Source organism: Mixophyes fleayi, chromosome 6, assembly GCF_038048845.1.
Source record: "Mixophyes fleayi isolate aMixFle1 chromosome 6, aMixFle1.hap1, whole genome shotgun sequence".
NCBI classification, from domain to species: Eukaryota; Metazoa; Chordata; class Amphibia; order Anura; family Limnodynastidae; genus Mixophyes; species Mixophyes fleayi.
The window spans coordinates 214081261-214100079 of NC_134407.1; the positions used below are offsets into that span (position 1 = coordinate 214081261).

An 18819-nucleotide genomic window follows, 5' to 3' on the forward strand; every position below is an offset into this window, starting at 1 on the left:
AATAACACGGCACCAGAGTCTGCCCCACCTGTATAATAACACTGCACCAGAGTCTGCTCCACCTGTATAATAATAACACTGCACCAGAGTCTGCCCCACCTGTATAATAATAACACGGCACAAGAGTCTGCTCCACCTGTTTAATAATAACACGGCACCAGAGTCTGCTCCACCTGTATAATAATAACACGGCACCAGTCTGCTCCACCTGTATAATAATAACACAGCACCAGAGTCTGCCCCACCTGTATAATAACACTGCACCAGAGTCTGCTCCCCCTGTATAATAATAATGCGGCATCAGAGTCTGCTCCACCTGTATAATAATAACGCGGCACCCGAGTCTGCTACACCTGTATAATAATAACACAACACCAGAGTCTGCTCCACCTGTATAATAATAACACCGCGCCAGAGTCTACTCCACCTGTATAATAATAACACGGCACCAGAGTCTGCTCCACCTGTATAATAATAACACTGCACCAGAGTCTGCCCCACCTGTATAATAATAACACGGCACAAGAGTCTGCTCCACCTGTTTAATAATAACACGGCACCAGAGTCTGCTCCACCTGTATAATAATAACACGGCACCAGAGTCTGCTCCACCTGTATAATAATAACACGGCACCAGTCTGCTCCACCTGTATAATAATAACACAGCACCAGAGTCTGCTCCCCCTGTATAATAATAACGCGGCACCAGAGTCTGCTCCCCCTGTATAATAATAATGCGGCATCAGAGTCTGCTCCACCTGTATAATAATAACACGGCACCCGAGTCTGCTCCACCTGTATAATAATAACACGGCACCAGAGTCTGCTCCACCTGTATAATAATAACGCGGCACCAGAGTTTGCTCCACCTGTATAATAATAACACGGCACCAGAGTCTGCTCCCCCTGTATAATAATAATGCGGCATCAGAGTCTGCTCCACCTGTATAATAATAACGCGGCACCCGAGTCTGCTACACCTGTATAATAATAACACAACACCAGAGTCTGCTCCACCTGTATAATAATAACACTGCGCCAGAGTCTACTCCACCTGTATAATAATAACACGGCACCAGAGTCTGCTCCACCTGTATAATAATAACACGGCACCAGAGCCTGCTCCACCTGTATAATAATAACACGGCACCAGAGTCTGCTCCACATGTATAATAATAACACGGCACCAGAGTCTGCTCCACCTGTATAATAATAACACGGCACCAGAGTCTGCTCCACCTGTATAATAATAACACGGCACCAGTCTGCTCCACCTGTATAATAATAACACAGCACCAGAGTCTGCTCCCCCTGTATAATAATAACGCGGCACCAGAGTCTGCTCCCCCTGTATAATAATAATGCGGCATCAGAGTCTGCTCCACCTGTATAATAATAACACGGCACCCGAGTCTGCTCCACCTGTATAATAATAACACGGCACCAGAGTCTGCTCCACCTGTATAATAATAACGCGGCACCAGAGTTTGCTCCACCTGTATAATAATAACACGGCACCAGAGTCTGCTCCCCCTGTATAATAATAATGCGGCATCAGAGTCTGCTCCACCTGTATAATAATAACGCGGCATCCGAGTCTGCTACACCTGTATAATAATAACACAACACCAGAGTCTGCTCCACCTGTATAATAATAACACCGCGCCAGAGTCTACTCCACCTGTATAATAATAACACGGCACCAGAGTCTGCTCCACCTGTATAATAATAACACGGCACCAGAGCCTGCTCCACCTGTATAATAATAACACGGCACCAGAGTCTGCTCCACATGTATAATAATAACAGGGCACCAGAGTCTGCTCCACCTGTATAATATTAACACGGCACCAGAGTCTGCTCTACCTGTATAATAATAACACAGCACCAGTTTCTGCTCCACCTGTATAATAATAACACGGCACCATAGTCTGCTCCACCTGTATAATAGAAACATGGCACCAGAGTCTGCTCCACCTGTATAATAATAAAACGGCACCAGAGTCTGCTCCACCTGTATTGTAATAACACAGCACCAGAGTCTGCTCCACCTGTACTGTAATAATAACACGGCACCAGAGTCTGCTCCACCTGTATAATAATAACACGGCACCAGAGTCTGCTCCCCCTGTATAATAATAACATGGCACCAGAGTCTGCTCCACCTGTACTGTAATAATAAATATCATTACCTGCTGCCAGACACATAAACGCGAGGTCTCCGCTTTATCTCACTCACTTCTCACCCGGAAGTACTTCCGTCTGTGCCTTGTCCCTATCGTGTTATGAGCTCTAAAGGCTTCGACAAAATGGCCGCCGCTGTGTGTAACCGGAGACAGAGCGGCCTCATCGCCTGAGGAAGTCAGCTGTGCAAAGGGGGCGTGTCTATGGAAGTCAGTGGGCGTGGTTTCACGGAGTGGTTTGTTTTCTTCTTAAAATATGTTTTCTAATATAATATAATATAATATATAGCCTCACAGATGTGGTGCAGGGAGTACTGACATCATATTATACTGCACAGCTTTATACTGACATTACCAGCATATTTCTACAGCCCAGATACCTTATACTAATAATATATATTACCTACACTGTTATATCCCACATTACTGTAATACTTATACAGCCCAGATACCTTATACTAATAATATATATTACCTGTACTGTTATATCCCATATTACTGTAACACTTATACAGCCCAGATACCTTATACCATACTTGCCAACTCTCCCGGAATGTCCGGGAGACTCCCGCATTTTGTGAGAGTCTCCCGGACTCCCGGGCGAGTGTGGCAATCTCCCGAATTCTGCCCACTTCACTAGGAAGTGCCCCACTTCCTAGTGAAGTGGGCAGAATTAGATCCCAAACGCCGCGATTCCCGGTGAATCGCGGCGTTTGGCCCCGCCCCCGCTGTCAAATGACGCAATTTGCGTCATGACGTCACAGGGGGCGGGGCCGAAATGACGCGATTTCGGCCACCCCGCCCCTTCACGCCCCCCTCCACTGGCTGGCTCCCGGAAGGGAGCTGAAGAAAGTAGGTAAGTATGCCTTATACTAATAATATATATTATCTATACTGTTATATTCCCCATTACTGTAATGTTTATACAGCCCAGATACCTTATACTAATAATATATATTACCTATACTGTTATATCCCACATTACTGTAATACTTATACAGCCCAGATACCTTATACTAATAATATATATTACCTATACTGTTATATCCCACATTACTGTAATACTTATACAGCCCATATACCTTATACTAATAATATATAATATCTATACAGTTATATTCTGGATTACCGCCATGCTTATACAGCCCAGATACCTTATACTAATAATATATATTATCTATACTGTTATATTCCCCATTACTGTAATGTTTATACAGCCCAGATACCTTATACTAATAATATATATTACCTATACTGTTATATCCCACATTACTGTAATACTTATACAGCCCAGATACCTTATACTAATAATATATATTACCTATACTGTTATATCCCACATTACTGTAATACTTATACCTCCCATATACCTTATACTAATAATATATATTACCTATACTGTTATATCCCACATTACCGCCATACTTATACAGCCCAGATACCTTATACTAATAATATATAATATCTATACGGCTCTATCCTGGATTACCGCCATGCTTATACAGCCAGGCTACTCCTCTGTAACACAGTGGAGACTTCCGCTCTCTTAGGGGCGAGTGTGTTCTCCATCCTGCAGTACAGAGGTGACAAGTGGTGCCCGCAGCCATCCATGGACAGCCCCCTCTGGGAATATGGGGCACAGATTTCTCCAGCTCAGCTCCAGAGGACGATCTTCTCGCTCAGTGCAGGGAGGATGTGAAAGAATGGCTCCTATGCCAATGGAGGATGCATCAACTTCAACAAAGAAAGGCTGAGACAAGTCAGGTTGTAGCAAAATAGGGGCGGAGGAGAACGCTCTTTTTAATGATTGGAAGGCACTGAGGGCTTCGGCAGACCATGATTTTGCTGCTCCCTTGCGGGTGAGAGCAGTAATGGGAGAAATGAGTGTTGAAAAGTCTTGGATAAAGTGCCGATAATAATTGGCGAAGCCAATAAAGTGTTGGATCACCTTAAGGCCCAATGGCTGTGGCCAATTGAGAATGGCAGCCACTTTCCCAGGATCCATGGAAAGACCAGCACCGGACACAATATATCCCAGAAAGTGGACCAGAGAGGCTTCAAAGACACACTTCTCCAGTTTGCAGTAAAGGTGGTTGGAACGTAGTCGAGAGAGAACCTCCTTGACGTGACCTCTATGGGATTCTAAGTCTCTGGAGAATATAAGTATGTCATCCAGATAGACAACAACTGAGAGATAGAGTAGGTCTCGGAAGATGTCGTTAATGAACTCCTGGAAGACCGCTGGGGCATTGCATAGGCCAAAAGGCATCACCAGGTATTCATAGTGGCCATCCTAAGTGTTTAAAGCGGTCTTCCATTCATCGCCCCCACGAATCCTAATCAAATTATAGGCGCCCCTGAGGTCTAGTTTGGTGAATATTGTGGCACCTTTGATCCGATCGAATAACTCGGAAACCAGGGGTATGGGGTACCTGTTCTTCACGGTAATGGCATTGAGTAGTCTGTAGTCGATGCATGGTCTTAGAGAACCATCCTTCTTCTTTACAAAAAAAAAATCCTGCACCTGCAGGTGAGGAAGATTTTCTAATAAATCCTCGTTCGAGGTTTTCAGATACATACTCGGTCATGGCTCGAGTCTCAGGGAGGAACAGAGAGTACGTTCTGCCACGAGGAATCCTTTCTCCAGGAATAAGTTCAATGGAACATTCACAAGGACGGTGGGGTGGAAGAGTCTCAGCGGCAGCCTTACTGAAAACATCCACGAAGGCAGCGTATTCAGATGGCAACCCAAGACTGGGTCTAAAAGCGTGACATCTAATAGGTAGGTTATTGAGGCACTGATCAGTGCAGAGCGGACCCCAGGAAGTAACCCGAGCATGATGCCAATCAAATTGGGATGAATGGTCCCTTAACCAGGGTAGTCCTAATATTACCGGATTAACAGTCTGTGGAAGGACTAGAAACGAGATCCATTCAAAATGGAGGAGACCAACTTGCAGTCGGATCGGCCGGGTGGCCTGAGAGATAGATCCATTGGCCACTCTGTTACCATTCACCGCTGTCAGAACCAAGGGTTGCAATAATGATTCCAGGGGGAGATGAAGGTTAGCTGCTAAGGATGCAGAAATAAAGTTTCCAGCTGCCCCTGAATCCACGAAGGCCCGAAGGGAGACCGGATCCTGGGAAGCATGGATGATGATGGGCATCAAAAAGTCTGTCTTGTCTGGGAAATAAGGGGAAGATGTACTCAGTCCTAGACCAGCTTTCCCAGCACCGACTAGGATCTGGCGTTTCCCCGGTCTCTTGGGACACTGAGATAGAATGTGAGAGGGATTAGCGCAGTAGAGGCATAGATGGTTTTTAAACCTTTCTTCCCACTCCTCCACAGTTAAACGCGAACGCCCGATCTGCATGGGCTCCTCAGATAGAATTGGTGGGTTCTGAAAAGTGGAGACCAAACGTGACCTAGCCCGGCGAGATTGTTCTCGTTCCTGATTACGCTCCAAATACCGGATATCGACCTTGATGCATAAGGAGATCAGATCATCTAGGGTAGCTGGTAAATCCCTGGAGACCAACTCGTCCTTGATCCGATCTGTCAGCCCCTGCCAGAAGGGCCTCATTCCAGTTCAGTTCAGAGGCGAGAGTTCTGAACTGAATCGCGTACTGACCAACGGGAAGGCTTCCCTGACGTAGCTTCAAAATGCTGGAGGCCGCAGAGGCAACCCGACCAGGCTCATCGAACACTTTTCTGAAGCTTTGTATGAAGGAGGATGGATTTTGTAACAGGGGGTCATCATGCTCCCATAGAGAGGCCCAGGCCAGCGCTTGATCCGTGAGTAACGAAATAATATATGCCACCTTGGCTCGTTCTGAAGAGAAATTTCCTGGTGATAACTCGAACTGGATAGCACATTGGTTGAGAAACCCTCTGCACTTTCTCAGATCACCACCAAATTTTTCGGGAGGTGGGATGCGAATCCCTTCAGTAAGATTAGGTGCAGCTGCAGAGCCGACAAAGGGGGGGGGGTGCGGGAGCAACAAATACTCCGGAAGGAGTCAGGGTTCTCTGGAGGGTATCCATGTGCGTAGCCAGTCCCTGAAGGCATTGCAGGAGCTGAGTCTGGTTAACCTCTTGTTGATCAACTCGGCGAGTCAGGTGCTGCAGAAGGTCAATAGCAGAGAGATCACTGGTGCCTTCGGCATTTGACAGGGCCATAGTATAGTCAGAATCACTAGGTGGAATTGATGATACCTGCTAGCAGTTGGCGCTACTGAGTACTGAGGCGCGGAGTCTAACACGCCCCTGGTTTTCACCAGGAACCCCCGCAAGGAGGTATGGACTTCGCTGCAAGTGACGTGCAGGTCGCGGCCCTCAGTATCAGTCAACTGGCGAGGAAACAATTGAGGCAGCGGTGAGAGCCCACCAGGATGCAGGATGGAAGAGTAGTCAGCAAGCCAGGTCAAAACCAGAGGAACGGATATAGCCAAATCAGAAGCAGGAGAATGGTCAGGAAGCCGGGTCAATACCAAATATCAGTCTAAGCCAGAATCAGGAACCAAGGAGAAGTCAGGAACAAGCCGGGGTCAGAATCCAAATAACAGCAACACAGAAACAAATGCTGGAGCAAGACTGAAGACCTAATACTCTGGCACTAGACATGCGTCAGAGGCTGCCTTATATACCCTAAGGTGCCTCCTGATAGGGTTAGGGAGATTTTGGCGGTAAGACATGCTGGCTGCAGACAGGTGAGCAGAGATAGCGTCCCGCTGCTAGGCAACAGGACTTGGTTGCTTGGAAGGTGCAGGCGTCCGTCTCCTGCACCAAGTGTCAGTGCGAAGACGGCGCCTGACAGCATCTCTTCGGAAGTCAAGTGTACTCTTCTCCCAAAGCAATATTCGTCCTTTTTGGATGTCTTTGATAAAACAAGATCGGAACATCTTCCTCCGCATCGAGCCTGGCACTGTCCCATCGACCTCCAACCTGGCCAAGTCCCTCCTCGTGGACGTGTGTATCCCCTATCCCTGCCAGAGGTCCTAGCTATGTCTGACTATGTACAAGAAAATCTCCAACGTGGTTTCATTAGACCCTCTTCCTCTCCTGCTGGGGCTGGATTCTTTTTCGTTAAAAAAAAGGACGGCTCGTTACGATCGTGTATTGATTACCGGGGTCTTAATGCTATAACGATTAAGAACCGATATCCCATCCCACTCATTATTGAACTTTTTGACCGCATCAATCTCAGAGGAATTTATAATCTCATCAGAATCAAAGCAGGAGATGAATGTAAAACGGCCTTTAACACTCGCGACGGCCACAATGAATATCTGGTGATGCGGTTTTCCAAAGTTTCGTTAATGAGATTTTTAGGGACCTCCTCTATGAAGATGGTGTAGTCTACCTGGATGATATCTTGATTTTTTCCCAGAATATTCAGTCACATCGTGCCATGTGACAGAAGTCCTGTCACGACTCTGCAAGAATCAACTTTTTTGTAAACTTGAAAAATGTCTTTTTGAACAATCTCAGATGTCCTTTCTTGGCTATCTAGTCTCTGGTACGGGATTGGAAATGGATCCAGAAAAGGTGCGAGCAATAATTGAGTGGCCTCTTCCTCTTGGCTTGAAACCCGTGCAGCGTTTTCTAGGATTTTCGAATTACTAAGGGATATTATACATCGTGGCACCCATCGTATCTCTCACACGGAAGAGCTCCAACCCTAAATACTGGCCTCCGGAGACCTTGAAGGCCTCTGAATTCCTTAAAAAGGCATTCTCCTCAGCACCTATTCTTCAGCAACCCAACACCTCTCAACGTTTTTTCTTGAAATGAATGCCTCTAATGTGGGAGTGGGGGCTGTCCTTTCTCAGAAGACTCATCTCAATTTATTTCATCCCTGTCCATTTTTCTCCAGGAAATTCTTACAGGCAGAGAAAAATTATGCTATTGGAGACAAAGGGCCTGAGTCATTAAGGAGAGCAAAGCATAAAAAAGGAGTAACTTTGCACCTAGGCAAAACCATGTTGCATTGGAGGGGGAGGTAAATTTAAAATGTGGGGACAGATTTATAGTTGGGGTAGGGCATGTCCTAGATCAACTTTACATTTTAGTGTACAAATAAAGTTATCAAGTATTTATGTGTTACATGAAAAAACAGCCAGTATTTTCCTTATGTTCACAATAATAAACTAATTTGCACCCCTTGCATTGTAACATGGTTTGTCCCGGAGAACATTTACTCCTTTTTTTGCCTTACTTTCCTTAATGACTCAGGCCCAAAGAGTACTTGCTATTAAAACGGCCCTGGAAGAGTGGCGCTATCTGTTGGAGGAGGCTGGACATCCAGTTACTATTTTTACAGATCATAAAAATCCTCTGTACTTACAATCTGCCCAGTGTCTAAACCCTAGACAAGCTAGATGGTCCCTTTTCTTTTCTCGTTTTGATATCCGCATCACATTTAAACCTGGAGAGAAAAACCAAATGTGCCGACGCCCTGTCCCGGGCTTTTTGTATTGACGCCAATACTGAGGAGACACCATCTCGACCTATCCTGGATCCCAAATGCCTACTTACCTCTACTTTGACAACTGCCTGTTAACCTCCGCCTGGGAAGACTTTTGTTCCACCTAATCTCCGGAAGAAACTTCTAACATGGTTCCATTCCACCCGTTTTGTTGGTCATACCGGAGTTCGTATAACCACTGAATTAATTTCTCGGAACTATTGGTGGCCTAAGTTCCACCTTGATGACAAGGAATTTGTCTCTTCGTGTAATATTTGTAGTCAACACAAGTCCTCCCGTCAGTCTTCTGCAGGTCAATTGATTCCTCTGCCCATTCCGGACAAACCATGGACACATATTAGCATAGACTTTATTACCAACCTACCACCTAGTAGGAAACATAACACCATCTGGGTTGTGGTAGATCTGTTTTTCGAAGATGGCCCATTTTATTCCACTCATTGGGCTTCCTTCTTCTCCAGTCCTTGCTGTACTATCTATCAAGGAGATTTTTCGGTTGCATGGTTGCCCCACTGAGATTTTGTCGGATCGAGGTATCCAGTTCGTGTCCAAATTTTGGCGAGCTTTGTGTAAACTTCTTGGGATTCAATTGAATTTTTCATCCACCTATCACCCTCAGTCTAATGGACAAACTGAGCATGTCAACCAAGATTTGGAAACCTTCCTCAGAATGTTCTCCTCTGCAAATCAAGATGATTGGATAGATCTTCTACCATGGGCTGAATTTGTACACAACAACACCCTCCACAAATCCTCTTCTGATTCACCCTTCTCTATTGTTTATGTCATCCATCCATCCTTTCCCAAGTTCACTTCCCTCCCTCCCACCCAGGTTCCTGCTGTCAATACTTTTCAGCGGAGATTTGTGTCTAATTGGAATCAAGTAAGGAAGTGTCTTAAGAAATCTTCGAAACGTTATAAAATTGAGGCTGATAAGAAACGCCGGGCTACGCCTACCTTCAAAATTGGTGATAAAGTATGGCTCTCTATAAAAAATATTTGCCTCAAAACTCCTTGTATGAAATTAGCTCCCCGGTTCATTGGTCCTTATACCGTTTCCTGAGTCATCAATTCAGTATGTATTAAGTTGTCTCTACCAGCCTCTCTTCGGATTTCTAATTCCTTTCACATTTCGTTGCTGAAACCTCTGATCATCAACTGGTTCTCTTTTTCCCATATTCCTTCTACGGTACCCAAGGTTCATCTAGACCAAGAGTTTGAAGTTAAACAAATTTTAGACTCAAAATTCTGTAAAGGAGGGTTGAAGTATTTGGTGGACTGGAAGGGCTTCGGTCCTGAAGAGCGCTCCTGGATCCGCGCTTCGGATGTTCATACTCCGATACTTATTAAGAAATTTCACAAGAAATTCCCTTTGAAGCCGAACCCCAAGTGTGCGGCGCCCACCTTTAAAAGGGGGGGTACTGTCACACGGCGATCGTTCGGCTTCCACAACCGAAGACCGACACGCTCACCTGTTCCTCACTGATTCGTGCTCCGGCTGCTGGCTTCCTGGCTCTGCGCATGCGTGGACTCTGTCTTTCATGTCCTCTGCATGTTCCCTATTGGTTAATCATTCTGGCTCCAAACTTTTCTCCTCAGTGCCTGTTGATCGAGTTACCTACCTGGTTAAGACTTACCGTCTTGCTCCCTGTGTGTTCTACTTTGGTCTTCAGTGCTCCACCTATCTCCAGTGTGCCGCTGGATTAGAGCTCACGCTCCACCTATCTCAGCTGTGCCGCTGGCATAGAGCTCACGCTCCTCCTGTCTCTACTGTACCACTGGCTTAGAGCTCACGCTTCGCCTATCTCCGCGGTACCGCTGGCCAAGAGCTCACGCTTCATCTGTCTCCATTGTACCGCTGGCTAAAGAGCTCACGCTCCATTTCTACTGTGCCGCTGGCTTAGAGCTCACGCTCTGCCTGTCTCCACTGTGCTGCTGGCTAAAGAGCTTACACTCCATCTGTCTCCACTGTGCCGCTGGCTAAAGAGCTTACAATCCATCTGTCTCCACTGTGTCGCTGGCTAAAGAGCTTACACTCCATCTGTCTCCACTGTGCCGCTGGCTAAGAGCTTACACTCCATCTGTGCCGCTGGCTAAATAGCTTACACTCCATCTGTCTCCACTGTGCCGCTGGCTTAGGAACTCAACCTGACTCCGCTGTGCCGCTGGCTACAGGCCTTGTGCTCCATCTTCCCTGCAGCATCTTGTTCTTCTTATTCAACTTACTCCCCTAAAGGGTCTCGCCTGACATTCCTGGTAAGGGCCACGACATGCAGGCGGACGCAGCTAAGTCCAAACCACCTTGCGGTGGTCCCTGGTGAAAACCGTCCGTTCGTTAGACTCCGCGCCTTGCTAGGAGTAGCGGCAATTTGAGCAGATCAAAGAATCCAGTTTACCAAACCGTGACAGTTAAATAGTACATTAATTTATAAATATACTCAGGTTACAGTACACAAGAAGCATTATTGTCTAATTGTCATTGTCACTGCTCCTCCCCCAGTACCCATGGACCGCACAAGTTCTTTCTGGAGCATGATTGGGCCACTGCCCTCCGTATCTCTCTGGAGCGGTCTATTTTACTTGTTCATAATATGTAGATATTCAATTCAGAAGTCATTACTATTTGCATATTACTGCACCCGAATCCTCCTTCCCATCCCGTCTTCCCACCATCATCCTTCCCCATCTGTTCCCACTTGGGTGATTTGGTTCTCCACCTCGAAATACCATTGTGAATACCCTATAGACTGCTTGCTTCTCTTTGATGATGAGGGATAGCCTCAAATGTATGACCCTTAATGTTAAGGGTCTAAATATCCCGGAGAAAAGATCCAGGTTGCTAAGAGATCTAATAGCAACAAAGATAGATGTGGCTGTCATACAAGAGACACACTTTAAGCAAGGATCCAAACCCCATTTACATAATCAACATTATCCACACCTATTCACATGCAATAATCCCGATAGTAAGACACTTGGGAGTGACTATTCTCCTCTCTGAGTGCCTATCTGTTAAACATATAACTATACATAAACTACAAGCAGGTAAGGGTCTGGTCCTGAAATGCAAAATCTTCAAGCAGCCCTTTACTCTAGTGAATGTGTATGTTTCTTGCTGTTAACCCTATTGGACAAAGTTGATCCCTTGAGGGAAGGTACCTCATTCTAGGAGGTGATCTCAACTGGGTTCTCCATTCTGCCGTCGACGCTTCCTCTGGGGCAGCTAGACTCTCTGGTACAGCATATTGCAAGGTGAGACGCGCCATTCATGAACACCAGGTGGTCAACACGTGGAGACTCAAACACCCCACAGAACGGGACTGCACATTCATTTCGCATCCACGACATTTATTCACAACTGGACTACTTCTTCCTATCCCACAATCACTTAACTCTGATTAAAGAAGTCACAATAGGCCAAGTCACCTGGTCTGACCACGCCCTGGTATACATGTCCCCCTTGCTACCCCAGTCGGGTTATAGACCATATACATGGAAACTAAATGAACTCTTCATTCAAGACGCTTATAATAAAACACAAATTGAAACTATGCTAGACGCATATGTTCAACTGAATGACAACCCTGACGTGTCCAAACTTTCACTATGGGAGGGAGACACATAAGTAGCACATTCAATGAAACAGGAACGTATAGCCAAATATCTTAAACGGATTAATTTTCCCACTCTAGAGGCAGAGAATATACAAATACTGGAAGCACCTTCACCACTGAGGAACTAGAGGAGTAAATTAAGACAACACCCTCAGGGAAGAGCCCAGGTCCTGATGGTTTCACGGTATTATACTACAAAACCTTCAGGAATAAATTGGCACCACTCAATATCCGCACAATCTCACTTTTCACACCACTCTCTGATGGCCCATATTAGTTTTCCCTAAAAAAAGGGAAAGACCCAGCGCTATGCCTAGCTATAGACCCATATCACTACTCAATGTGGACATAAAATTATATGCCAAACTTATAGCCAGTAGGGTGAAAAAACTCTTGTCTCAGATAATCCACTCAGATCAGGTAGGATTTGTCCCGGGTTGCGAGACGTGACAAGACTACAAAACTAATCGACTTAATTCAGTTTGCTACATCTACTAATACCCCAACTGTCTTGTTGTCCACGGACACAGAAAAAACGTTCGATAGAGTAGACTGGGACTTCATGATGGGCATACTCTCTGGAAAGGATTCAAACTTTACACTCAAATCTGACGGCAAGGATCAAGGTTAATGAAGACTTGACAGAACCCGTTAGAATTACAAATGAAACAAGGCAAGGCTGTCCCTTGTCTCCAATGATTTTTATCTTGTGTATGGAGACCTTGGAGCGGTCCATTAGAATGAACCCAGAAATTTCTGGATTGAAGATGGGAGACAGAATTTAAACTTGCTCTCTTAGCCGATGATCTCCTTGCTATCCTCATGAATCCTGTAATTTCGATTCCAAATATAATGTCATAATTCCGTACTTTTGGAGACCTTTCCCACTTTAAAATTAATTTTTTGAAATCTGTGCCCTTAATATTACAACACCTTCAGATGTATCTGAGGGTCTGAAACTGGCGCCTTACCCAACTTAAATACTTGGGAGTGATTATAAACAAAGACATCTCAAAGATCTACATGGAAAATTTCTTGCCCATCACTAAAACCATTTGCAACAACCTAAGAGATTGGCTCCCTGTCACACGCTGGGTGATTGGGCTGCACACCAGATCCCCGGCACTCTTACCTGGTCCCGCCAACAGCCTCCTCCATCCCAGCCACCGCCATCTTCGTTTCAGGTCTGCGCAATCTATTTATCCTTTCTCCTTCCTCCTATTGGTTAAGGCATTTTGACTCCAAATTCAAAAGGCACCTCCTCCTAAAGTTTGGTGCCTGTTCTTCTTGTTACCTCCTAGGTGCTAGACGTGGCTTCATTTGCTCCTGCTGTGTTTTCTTCCTTCTGGAGATTTGCATTCTATTTTCAACCTGTTGTCCGCAGAGCTGACACTGTACAGAGTACTTCGCCGCCATTCCAGTGGTAACCTGCTGACTGCAGAGCTGACACTCTCCAGAGTATCTAACCATCATTCTAGTGGTAACCTGCTGACTTCTACTATTCATCTCTTCGTGTTGTCTGCCATTGCTGACTATTTCTGTATATTCGATACATATCTAATGGGAAAAGGGGAAAAATGGATGGTTCTAATACTATCACACAAGTGATTCAGAGCATATTCTCAATAATTGCAATATTATGGTCTTTATGTCTCAAATAGTACCATGGTTTTGAGAGTGCAATCTCTATTTAGGCTCATAAAGCAAAAAATAGAGAGAAACTGCGGGACAGACGCAGCCAAGACCAAACTGCCTTGCGGTGGTTCCTGGTGAAAACCTCCCCGATAGACTCCGCGCCTTGAGTTGTCCCCCAACTTCGCTGCCTTGGTGTCATCCTCGACTCCTCTCTCTCCTTTGGCCCCCACATCCTCTCTCTTGCTAAGTCCTGCCGCTTCCAGCTGCGTAACATCGCTCGCATTCGGCCCTCCTCTCCCAAGACGCCACCAAATGTCTCATCCACTCTCTGATCATCTCCTGCCTGGACTACTGCAACCTCCTCCTCACTGGCCTCCCCCACTCTCATCTCTCTCCCCTTCGATCTGTTCTTAACGCTGCTGCTAGACTTATTTTCCTTTCTCGCCGCTCCTCTTCTGTCTCCCCCCTCTACCTAGCCCTTCACTGGCTCCCATTCCCCTTCAGAATCCTCTTTAAACTCCTCACACTCATCATCATCATCATCATCATTTATTTATATAGCGCCAACATATTCCGTAGCGCTTTACAATTGGGGACAAACGTAATAAACTAATAAACAAACTGGGTAAAACAGACAAAGAGGTGAGAAGGCCCTGCTCGCAAGCTTACAATCTATGGGACAATGGGAGATTGACACATGAGGTTAAGTATACATTTTGCATCTTGGCCCAGCCAGACTGCAAAGGTAGGGTGACTCATAAGCTAAATGATCCTGTCACACAACAATGTTATTCCGGGGGTAGTTGTCTTGTGTGAAATTGTGTAACAGGCTAAAGGTAGTGAGGTTAAGATGGTGGTTGAGGAATATTATAAGCTTGTCTGAATAGGTAGGTTTTCAGAGAACGCTTGAAAGTTTGTAGAACAGAGGAGAGTCTTATTGTGCGAGGGAGAGAGTTCCATAGAGTGGGTGCAGCCCGAAAAAAGTCCTGTAACCGGGAATGGGAGGATGTAATGAGGGTGGATGAGAGACGCAGATCTTTTGCAGAACGGAGTTGCCGAGTTGGGAGATATTTTGAGACAAGAGAGGAGATGTATGTTGGTGCAGCTTTGTTGATGGCCTTGTAGGTTAGTAAAAGTATTTTATATTGGATTCGGTAGAAGACAGGCAGCCAGTGTAGAGACATACAGAGTGATTCAACAGAGGAATAGCTATTTGCAAGGAAAATCAGTCTTGCCGAAGCATGTAAAATAGATTTTAGGGGTTTGAGTCTGTTTTTGGGAAGACCAGTAAGGAGGGAATTGCAATAGTCAATGCGGGAGATGATTAGTGCATGAATTAAGGTTTTAGCAGTGTCTTGTGTGAGATATGTGCGGATTCTGGAAATGTTCTTTAGATGTATGTAACATGATTTAGATATAGAGTCAATGGGAACAAAGGATAGGCGTGAATCAAGGATTACACCTAGGCAGCGAGCTTGTGGGGTGGGATTTATGGTCATGTTATCAACAGAGATAGAAATGTCAGGTATGCTCTTGTTGGCGGGTGGGAATATTATTAACTCTGTTTTAGAAAGATTAAGTTTGAGTTGACGAGAGGCCATCCAAGATGAAATGGCAGAAAGACAGTCAGTTACACGGGACAACACAGATGTCGAGATATCAGGAGAGGATAGATAGATTTGGGTATCATCCGCATAGAGATGATACTGAAAGCCAAAGAAACTTATTAGATTTCCAAGAGAAGCGGTATAGATAGAGAACAGCAGAGGACCTAGCACCGAGCCTTGTGGTACTCCAACTGATAGGGGAAGCGGAGCAGAGGTGGCTCCAGAGAAATTAACAGTGAAAGAGCGATTAGAGAGGTAAGATGAGAACCAGGATAGAACTGTGTCTTGAAGACCTAGGGATTGCAGTGTTTGTATGAGAAGAGAGTGGTCAACGGTGTCAAATGCAGCCGAGAGATCAAGGAGAATTAGGAGAGAGTAATGGCGTTCAGTCTTAGCAGTGATCAGATCATTAACAACCTTGGTCAGCGCAGTCTCTGTGGAGTGTTGAGAACGAAAGCCAGACTGAAGAGGATCCAACAGGTTGTTTGCGGAAAGAAAGCGTGTGAGGCGAGTGTAGGCAAGTCTCTCTAGAAGCTTGGAGGGGCAAGGGAGCTGAGAGATGGGACGGTAATTTGAGAGAGAGTTTGGGTCGGAGTTTTGTTTTTTTAGAATACGAGTAATCACTGCATGCTTGTATAGTGATGGAAAGATGCCAGTAGAGAGTGAGAGATTACAGATTTGAGTTAGAGGTGAAATGAGCACAGAAGACAGGGATCTACCAATTTGCGAGGGAATAGGATCAAGAGGACAGGAGGTAGAGTAGGAAGATAAGAAGAGCGTAGAAATTTCCTCTTCATTTGTGGGGTCAAATGAAGAAAGGGTGTCAGAGGGTAGTGGGAAGGAAATGAGCTGATGGCTTGTTGAGGAAGAGGATACCATTTCTAGTCTGATCTTGTCAATCTTGTCCTTGAAGTAGGAAGCAAGATCCTGAGCACTGATAGTAGATGGAGGGTTCGGGGTGGGAGGATTGAGAAGATGATTAAATGTATTGAAAAGGCGTTTGGGGTTAGAAGCCTGAGCATAGATAAGAGATTGAAAGTATGTTTGTTTTGCACTCACATACAAGGCCCTCGCCAACTCCACTGCGCCCTACATCTCTACCCTCCTCTCTATTCACACTCCATCACCCCCTCTCCGTTCTGCCTCTGACCGTCGCCTCTCTTCCCCCCTTATTACCTCCTCCCACGCGCGTATCCAAGACTTCGCCCGCGCTGCCCCCCTCCACTGGAACAAGCTCCCTCCCTCCATCAGAACTTCCCCCAATCTGTCCAGTTTCAAACGGGCCTTAAAAACTCACCTTTTTCTTAAAGCCTTTCAGTCTCTTACTTAACTTCCTACCTTATCTTCTGCCTCCGTCCCCCTTCTCTCCCCTCTGTCTCTCTGTCTGTCCACCCCTCCCCTTAGATTGTACGCTCCTCTGAGCAGGGCCATCTCTCCTCCTGTTTCCACCACTCCTAACTCTGCTCTCCAGCTACTTAGCCCTCCTCCTCGAGGACCCTCCACCCCCCGTCCCCTCTGGGGGTCTCCCTGTCTTCCATGCCCTCCTTCTTGGGCTCCGTTGTTTGCGGATCCTCCCTCCCCCTTCCCCCGCCCTCTCTAGCTGTGCATTGAGCTTACTGAGTTACTGTGCTTACTGTTTACTGTACTGTGCTGTCTCACCTTGTATTGTAACTCGTTTGTCCCTGTACGGCGCTACGGACACCTTGTGGCGCCTTATAAATAAAAATTAATAATAATAATAGTGAAAATCTAGGCAAACCGAAGGATTCATTTCCTCAATAAGCACTACCAATGCAGGCTTATTAATATGACAGTTAACAGTAATTCAATGTTGGTAATTAAATAGCAAGGTTAATTAATGTATAACATCTTCTCACAAAGCAAGAATTTACAAATGCAAGTCCTTACAATTATTTATGTTTGGTGTACCACATATCAATAGTGTATGTCATTTCATGTCACATTTATCTAACACTCCAATTCCACTATGTGACAAAGAATCCACTGACGTCACTAAAACAAAAAACTTATTAACTGATACATCTAAGTCACAGATTACACTTTGCATGCATTTAAATTATTTACTATAAAATATCATCCTTGTGTTTGGAGTCAAAGGGCAGAATAAAAGCAGATACAAGTGGTTGTCTAAACATAAAATTACTTTTGATGAACTAATACCAAGGTCAGAACAAGGAATAGTTTTAGTTTTAAACAGTGATAACAAAAGTGGAATTTGAGTGTTAGATAACGATCCCAAACATACAGCTAATGTCATTAAGAACTAAATTCATCATAAAGAACAACAAGGAGTCTTGGAAGTGATGATATGGTCCCCACAAAGCACTGATTTCAACATCAAGTCTGTCTGGGATTAAATGAAGAGACAGAAGGATATGAGCCAGCTACATCCACAGATCTGTGGTTAGTGCTCCAAGATGTTTTGAACAAGCTCCCTGCAGAGTTCATTCAAAAACTGTGTGCAAGTGTACCTAGAAGAATTGATGCATTGATGCAGTTTTGAAGGCAAAGGGCGGTCACACCAAATATAGATTTGATTTGAATTTCTTTTCTGTTCATTCACTTTGCATTTTGTTAATTGATAAAAATAAACTATTAACACTTCTATTTTTGAAAGCATTCTTGCTTTGCAGCATTTTTTTCCACACCTGCCTAAAACTTTTGCACAGTACTGTATAATATATATTACACACACACACACATTTTGGTACATTTAATATTAAGAACAAGGATAGTGATATATACATTTACAATACAGGCAAGAGGGTGAGCTTCAACTTTAACACAATGATGAATATACCTGTGCATAATGTATTTACTGTGAAACATAGCCTATTGATTTTTTTATTGATATTCATAATAATACAAGTAAAAACATTTCACAAAAATACAATGTAAAAAGATGTTATAATGCTATAAGGTTGCAGAACACAAAAATACAAGATTACTGTTATGAAATACCAAAATATTCACTTGATTGATTCACTGGATTGATATTCTAAGCTATAAATGTGAATACATTATAAGATTAAGGAAATAATACATTTTGGGTCCTTAGCTTACAAATCTATATTTTATTATTAACAAACAGATAAAAGTCTGATATTGGATACAGATTATAAGTAATGAACATATCAGGTATGTACACATCAAGCCTTGCTAATTACAGAAATTATATATATATATATATATATATATATATATATATGTATCATTGTTGACAATTATTACATGTTACCATATTTTTCGCTAAAAGATATTTTGTGGTGAT

General features: G+C 44.5%; 2 protein-coding genes across 3 annotated transcripts in view; both read right to left on the reverse strand.

The window, feature by feature from the left end:
• Positions 1-2262, reverse strand: part of LOC142159775 (uncharacterized) — a 274567-nt gene extending 272305 nt beyond the window's left edge. For both annotated transcript variants that reach the window (XM_075214461.1, XM_075214462.1), the window contains exon 1: positions 2193-2262. The gene's annotated coding sequence lies outside the window, so the exon portion shown is untranslated. The remainder of the gene's footprint in view (positions 1-2192) is intronic.
• LOC142159786 (uncharacterized) overlaps positions 1-18819 on the reverse strand; it is a 164864-nt gene that overhangs the window by 67047 nt on the left and 78998 nt on the right. The gene's annotated exons all lie outside the window — the stretch shown is intronic.